The sequence below is a fragment of the Humulus lupulus genome, chromosome 1 (genome assembly GCF_963169125.1).
Source record: "Humulus lupulus chromosome 1, drHumLupu1.1, whole genome shotgun sequence".
Lineage (NCBI taxonomy): Eukaryota > Viridiplantae > Streptophyta > Magnoliopsida > Rosales > Cannabaceae > Humulus > Humulus lupulus.
This window is the reverse complement of record NC_084793.1, coordinates 264,526,702-264,534,772: the sequence shown is the minus strand read 5'-3', so window position 1 is coordinate 264,534,772 and position 8,071 is coordinate 264,526,702.

Genomic DNA, 8,071 nt, shown 5'->3' with positions numbered 1-8,071 from the left:
ATACTATTTTTCAAAATTCATAACATAACTAGGTCAAAAATAGGTTAGAAGTTACAGTACCCTAAAGTTACGAAAAATCTATTTAATTATCTAAATCACAAATAAATAAAATATATAAATCACAAATAAATAAAATTGTGAGTCTAAATATCTAAATATCATGCTCCTAACAGATTCTTGGTGAAGACTAAGTCTTATATTTCTCTTATTAAAATAATGACTCCTTAATAATTATGCATATGATAAGTGTCATAATCATATTGGTTCTATCTAAACCCTAGGTTATAATAATCATCATATTAATAACCAAAAATATTAATCAAACCTTATGTTATAATTAATATTCTTAAACTATAGGTTAAACTTATAAAATCCATAACTATTGCTAGGAGTTTCCAACTAAGTCCTGGTTTGAACCAAAATCCACAGTAATGAACATACTATAACTAATACTAGCTATTACTACTACTACTACTACTATCTAACTAGCTAAGTAAATTCTGGGACTCTACAATTCTCCCCTACTACAAAGAATTTCGTCCCCGAAATTTACTTATCAAACAATTCCGGATACCAGGCTAACATGTCCTCCTCCAACTCCCACGTTGCCTCCCGTTCATAACTATTACTCCATAGGACCTTGACTATTGGAATACTCTAAGACCGTAACTATTTCATCCCTCTATCTAGGATGCTAACCGGTCGTTCCTCATAACTCAAGTCTTTCTGGAGTGCTATTGTATCGTACTTGAGGACGTGAGATGGGTCTGACACATATCTATGCAGCATTGAGATGTGAAATACATTATGACTATCTGCTAAAGCATGCGGTAGGGCTAATCTATATGCAACTGCTCCCACTTTGTCCAATATCTCAAAAGGACCTATAAATCAGGGACTAAATTTTCCTTTCTTCCCAAACCGCTTCACACCTTTCATAGGAGATATTCTTAAGAAAACTTGATCTCCGACTTTGAATTCCACATCACGCCGCTTGGCATCCGCATAACTTTTCTAACGGCTTTGAGCAGCGAGCATACACTTTCTAATCAGGGCTACTACATCCTGAGCTCCTCTAACTGATTCAGTTCCAAGTAGTTGCCTTTCTCCTACCTCATCCTAATGCAACGACGATCGACCCTTCTTCCTTAAAGTAGCTTGTAGGGTGCCATCCCGATTGTTGACTGGTAGCTATTGTTGTAGGAGAATTCTATCAACAGCAAATACTCACTCCAAGATCTCGATGTAAACACCGATCCTCCCTCGAATACTATTGTCTTAGAGATTCTATGCAGTCGTACTATTTAAACGTTTGTGTATTGATCCGCTGTGTATGAAGTCTTAACAGGAAGGAAATGAGCTGACTTGGTTAATCTATCTATTACTATCCAAGCCAAATCATGCTGCTTACTTGTTCGTGGCAAATCCTTCACGAAATCTATGGCTATATCATCCCATTTCCATTTTGGAATGCTAAGTGGTTGCAATAAGCCTGTAGGCCACTGATGTTCTGCTTTCACTTACTGGCATACTAGACACTTAGACACAAATTCTACTATGTCCTTCTTCATCCTTGGCCACCAATACATTGCCTTGATGTCGTGTGCCATCTTAGTCGATCCACGGTGAACTGAGTACGAGGTACTGTGCGCTTATTCTAGAATCGTCATCTTAATCCTTTGATCATTTGGCACGCATACCCGATCCTTATATCTCAATAATCCTTGACTTGATATTGAGAAATTTGTGGCCTTGCCTTCTCTGACTGCATCCATTTGTGTCGCTAGTGTGTCGTCATGCCTTTGCCCAATCCATATATCTTCTAGCAGATTTGACTGGACAGACAAATTAGCCAGCTTACCGACAACTATTTCTATTCCGGCATTGACCAGCTCCTGCTGTAGCGACTTTTCTATTCCTGCTAGCGCTGCTAAACTTCCATAACTTTTCCTACTTAGCGCATCAGCAACTACAATTGCCTTTTCGGGGTGGTATATGATTTCGCAGTCGTAACCCTTCACTAGCTCTAACCACCTGCGCTGCCTCATGTTGACCTTCTTCTGTGTGAAGAAGTACTTTAAACTTTTGTGGTCCGTATAAATCTTGCACCGTTCTCCGTAAAGATAATGGCGCCAGATTTTCAACACAAATACCACCACTGCCAACTCCATATCATGCGTTGGATAGAGTTGCTCGTACTCCTTTAGCCGCCGTGAGGCGTAGGCTATCACCTTATCATTCTGCATCAGCACGCAACCCAACCCTTGCTTCGATGCATCGTAGTAGACTACGAACTTATCGTTGGGTGTCGGTACACAAAGTACTGGTGCTGACCATAGCTTGTCCTTAAGCAACTGGAAGCTTTCTTCACATCGATCATTCCAGTTGAATCTTTGCTATTCCCGGGTCAGGTTGGTGAATAGAGTGGCTATCTTAGAAAAGCCCTCTACGAACCTCCTATAATAACCTACTAATCCCAGAAAGTTCCTTACTTCGGATGCGTTCTTTGGTCTTGGCCAATCCTTCACGGCCTCTACTTTAGATGGGTCTATAACAATCCCGTCCTTGGATACTATATGGCCGAGAAATGCTACTTGTGAAAGCCAAAATTCGTACTTCCTGAACTTGGCGTAAAGTTGATGCTCCTTCAGTCGTAGCAAGATTAACCTTAAATGTTTCTCGTGCTCGACTTTATCCTTTGAGTACAACTACGATGAATTTATCCAAGTAGTCCTTAAAGACCCTATTCATTAAATCCATAAACGCGACTGGAGCGTTGGTAAGACCAAAAGACATAACTAGAAACTCATAATGTCCATAACGAGTTCTAAAAGACGTCTTGGGAATATCCTCTTCCCGTACCTTAAGCTAGTGATTCACGGACCGTAGATCAATCTTTGAAAACATAGTTGCCCCTCGGAGTTGATCAAACAAGTCGTCAAGTCGGGGTAGCGGGTAGTTATTGTTAATTATCACCTTATTCAGCTCGTGATAATCTATACACATATGCATACTTCCGTCCTTCTTCTTCACAAATAGAATCGGTGCACCCCATAATGAATGGCTCGGTGCCCGGTACTAATTCAGTTGTGAAATCTATCTTCCGAGTCAGCGGCAATCCTGCTAGTTGCCAGGAAATACCTCTAGGAATTCCTTTTCATTGAGGAAGTCTCCAACTTTTTGTGGTGTTTCCTTTACCACATATGTAACGCTAGCTAAGAATGCTTGACACCCTTTTTCTATCATTCTTTGGGCTTTAAGAGTTGATATTAGCGGTGTACGTAGTCCTAAAACTTTTCCCATATAGCATCGTTTCTGATCGTCAGGAGTCTCGAACATCACTTGCTTACGTCTGCTATCGATGGTTACGCCATGCCTTGCTAGCCAGTCCATTCCTAAAATCACGTCAAAATCTTTAATCTCCAGTTCTATCAGGTCTCCTTCTAATTCTTACGTCCTCAATTTTGATCGGTACGCCTCGTACTATCCGTGATGATAGGACTATTTTACCCGAAGGCAACTATGTCACAAACCTAGTTCTACAAGGTTTGTCTAATTTCTCTATCATTCCTAACGAGATATACGAGTATGTTGTTCCCGAATCAAACAATACTAGAACATATACTATCGAGGATAGGAATCTGACTTGTAACTGCTTGTTACTAGCATTGGCTCCTCCCTGGGTCAAGGCAAAGACTTTGGTCTAGAACCATCGTCTAATCCCTTTTCTCCTTCTACTTGAGCTGTGGACATTCCGTCTTTCGATGACTTTCCTAACCACATTTGAAGCATCCCTTGATGTTTGCATGACATTCCCCAAGATGTTTCTTTTGGCCCTTAGAGCATTGCGGGTATTCTACATAACCCGACTTATTGCCTCCATTGTTTGTCCATGCTCTTTTATCACCATTGGGCTGCTTATCATCTAGATGCCTTCTCTAAAGACCATTACTATTACTATTGCTATGCTAACAGCTGTTGTTTTCTGACCATTTTGAGGTTGACCCTGCTGTTTAGGCTCAGGCCTACTAGCCTTCTCCTTACTAACATTCGCCTGAAGCCTTTCTACTTCTATTGTCGTTTCTAGAACATCGGCATAGGAAGTATTTCCCGGGTTTGCTAGCTTAACCCTAATTCAATCTTTGGTCTAAGTCCTCTAACGAACTTAGTCACCCTCATAAAGTCAATTGGAACCAACTCTGGTGCAAACATGGCTAATCTATTGAACTGCAGAACATATTCTACTACCGTTAAGTTGCCCTGCTTCAAACTAGCGAACTCCTTGACCCTTGTAGCGATGACTGCCAAGTTGTAATACTTCTTATGGAACAGCTCCACAAATCTTGTCCATATCATGGTGGCGACATCGTTAGTCTGCTGAACTAAGTCCCACCATATTCTAGCATCCTTCTTAAGCAGAGAAGAAACGCAGGATATACGATCCGCGTTGCCGAGATTCATATGCACTAGGATCGGCTCTACATTTCTGAGCCATTCTTCTACCTTAAAGGGTTCTATTGTCCCTTCAAAGTTTGGAGCGTGTTGCTTACGAACCCGCTCATAGATTGGCTCCATGTGATGAGCTGGGTATGGGCATAGTTCGCCATTGGCCATCCCCCATAAGGACCTACTTGATGGGGTACTTGAGCCATCTACTGAGGTAGTGGTTGCGGCTGAGGTGGAGGCTGAGTCTGAGTCTGCTGTCGCTGTTGCTGCAGTAATTCCTCCACTTGTTGTCGCAGTCTGGCGATCTCTGCAGTGTTGTCAGCTGGTGGCAGCGGCGCGTTGCGGCTGGCAGTAGCACGCACTCCCCTTCTGCGAACTGGAGGGGCTTCATTTTTCATTGGAGCAGTGTTGGAGGCGTTTCTGTTGGTGCGAGCAAATCTTCTGAGCGACATCTTCAAAAAAGTTCTAACAATCGAGAACATGTTAGAACTTATCCTAATAGTCTCTAAGGAAAAACTTAATCTAAGCAAACATAATTCGGACCTATTAATTATGACTTCTTATGAAAAAAAATATGTGAGCCTTCTTTATAATTAGGGTGTGTTTATAAACTTAGAAAAATAAGCCATCTTTATAATATACTCAGTCTGTTTCTAATCATCCTATATGACTTAATTCTCAGGCTCGAAACTCATCGTTGTTCCAAAGTTAACCATATTGAGGGAGGGCTGGGATCAGTAAAATCGTTCCCACTCCTATGGCCCCCTAAACTCTCAATATAGAACCCGGTCCATTGATTTATATCCACCCTCACCGAACTTGGTCATTATTTATTAAATTTATTATTTATTATGATTGTAAAAAAAATCAAACTCATACATGTCATTCAAAAATAACAATGATATTTATTTCGAAAAAAAAATTCACTATGTACAATCATAAATTCAAAGATAATAAATAAAATAAATAACAAAAAAAAAACTAATTTACAAATATTATTAACTGAAAACATAAGGACTAAAACATTAACTAAACACATAATCAAAACAACTAAAACATAAACACTTACATTGGCAGTTAGATTCGGAGCTTTGAGTGTGTGTATCGAGGAGAACTTCATGCGAATGAACTTGGCTCTGATACCAACTGTAACGACCCAACTATTCTAGACTTTGGACCATTAATAACTACTATACTAATCTTAAGAAAACGTACATATGAAATAACCATAACTTTATTTAAAAACTGTAAAGTAAAGGTTAAATACATAAAAATTCATTTAGGATATGGGATCCCATTGTTTTGAAAACAAAACATAACTTAAATAAATTGGTTACAAAATTAAGTGCGGAAAAATAATACATAGAAATCATAACTAAAAGACTTAAAAACTTCATCCTCGAATCGAACGCGCAATCCACCGATTCCATCCTGCCTCAATACACATCCTCAAACTGCCAAGAATCTTTCCGCCGCCATAACTATTTTCCTGCACATATAAACATAAAGGAATAAGCCTAATGCCCAAAAAGGAAAAACTGCTAACCACATAAACATACACATAAAATCATATCATAACATATGCTAAAAACATATCATAACATATGCTAAAAACATATCATAACATATACTATATAAGACTATACTAATAATGGCTATTATGACATGTGATAAACCATCTACGTCCCCTGTCTAATATTTGAGGTAGGTTAGATCACATGTAGTGTATGATAACCCATCTACGTCCCCTGTCTAATATTTGAGGTAGGGTAAATCATAACATAACATATAAAAACATAAACTTATCATAACATATTAAACATAACATAACATATCATACAAACATACAAGATCTAGCCTATTTTCCTTACCAAAATACCGGGATGATGAGAACAAGGTCAGGATTTTGGAACACTCCTAAAAACCATTAATAGAGATGTGAGTTTTCTAAAAGAAAGAGATGAAGAGGAATGAACTAAACCATCGAGAAGATACTTACCAACAAGAAATCTCAAGTTCGAAGAACTTAGATGCCTAACCAAGAATAAAGAAGATTGGGTTAGGAATTGAGTAGAGAAAAACTATAAGAACTAATGAAACAATACAGAAAAGGAACTAAGAATAGGAATACCTTTGAAATTGCTATGACCGAACTACACCTCGAAACTGAAATACACTCTATGAACCTTACTTCCCAAGTGTCTAATAAGCTTAGAATGACAAAGCTTATAACTCCAACCCAAGTGTTTATCACTCTATAGTCTCACTAGCACCTAGAAGGCTCTGATCAATGCTTGAAGAATGAATGAAAAAGCTTGGTGTCAGGTCCTATTTATAGAGTTCTAGGAATAAAAATCTTCTAATTATATTCCAAATTTAAATTTAAATTTAAAATAGAATCCTAAGGAATAAAAATCTTCTAATTATAATCCAAATTTAAAATAGAATCCTAAAGAATAAAAATCTTCTAACTTTCTAAATCCCGTAACTCTAAACTAACCTACAGTAAAATCAACATATCTGGAGTTGTAGGACTCCGATTTAGAATATCTTTATATCGTTAGAAAGCTAATTAAATTATCTACAACTTTTTAGAAATACTATTTTTCGAAATTCATAATATAACTAGGTCAAAAATAGGTTAGAAATTACAGTACCCTAAAGTTACGAAAAATCTATTTAATTATCTAAATCACAAATAAATAAAATATCTAAATCACAAGTAAATAAAATTGTGAGTCTAAATATCTAAATATCATGCTCCTAACAGATTTTGGTGAAGACTAAGTCTTATATTTCCCTTATTAAAATAATGACTCATTAATAATTATGCATATGATAAGTGTCATAATCATATTGGTTCTATCTAAACCTTAGGTTATAATAATCATCATATTAATAACCAGAAATATTAATCAAACCTTATGTTATAATTAGTATTCTTAAACTATAGGTTAAACTTATAAAATCCATAACTATTGCTAGGAGTTTCCAACTAAGTCCCAGTTTGAACCAAAATCCACAGTAATGAACATACTATAACTAATACTAGCTATTACTACTACTACTACTACTATCTAACTAGCTAAGTAAATTCTGGGACTCTACATTTTATGAATTCGTTTTCAACTTTTCGAGTCAAAATGAGACTGTAATTATGATTATGGGGAATAGAAAATATCATAGGAATTAACAGTTAATGAAGAGAAATGTGAAGACTGGGATAGTTTGATTTTAATGTAGATTTGCATATGAATATTTGGCTAAAAAATACAATTTAATTTCTAACTGTTGGAGAATTTTATGTTTCAAAGGTCCGGAACAGACATTATCGAAGAGAATGATTTGGATTGGTTTGGCTTACGCTTTTGTGAAGAATATGAGGAAGAAGAAGGTGGGGGAGATGACATGGGGAATACGATTGATGAAGGTGGTGGAGATGACATGGAGAATACAGTTGATGAAGGTGGGACATCAAGTTCCGAAAAGACGGAAATGGCAACTGAAGAAATGAAGGATACCGACCAATTTTCTAAGTATGATTTAAACGAAAACCCATTGTTGTTGAGTAGAGATGGCATGGTTGGCCATGTTTTTCAATCACTGGACATGGCTGAAGAATTCA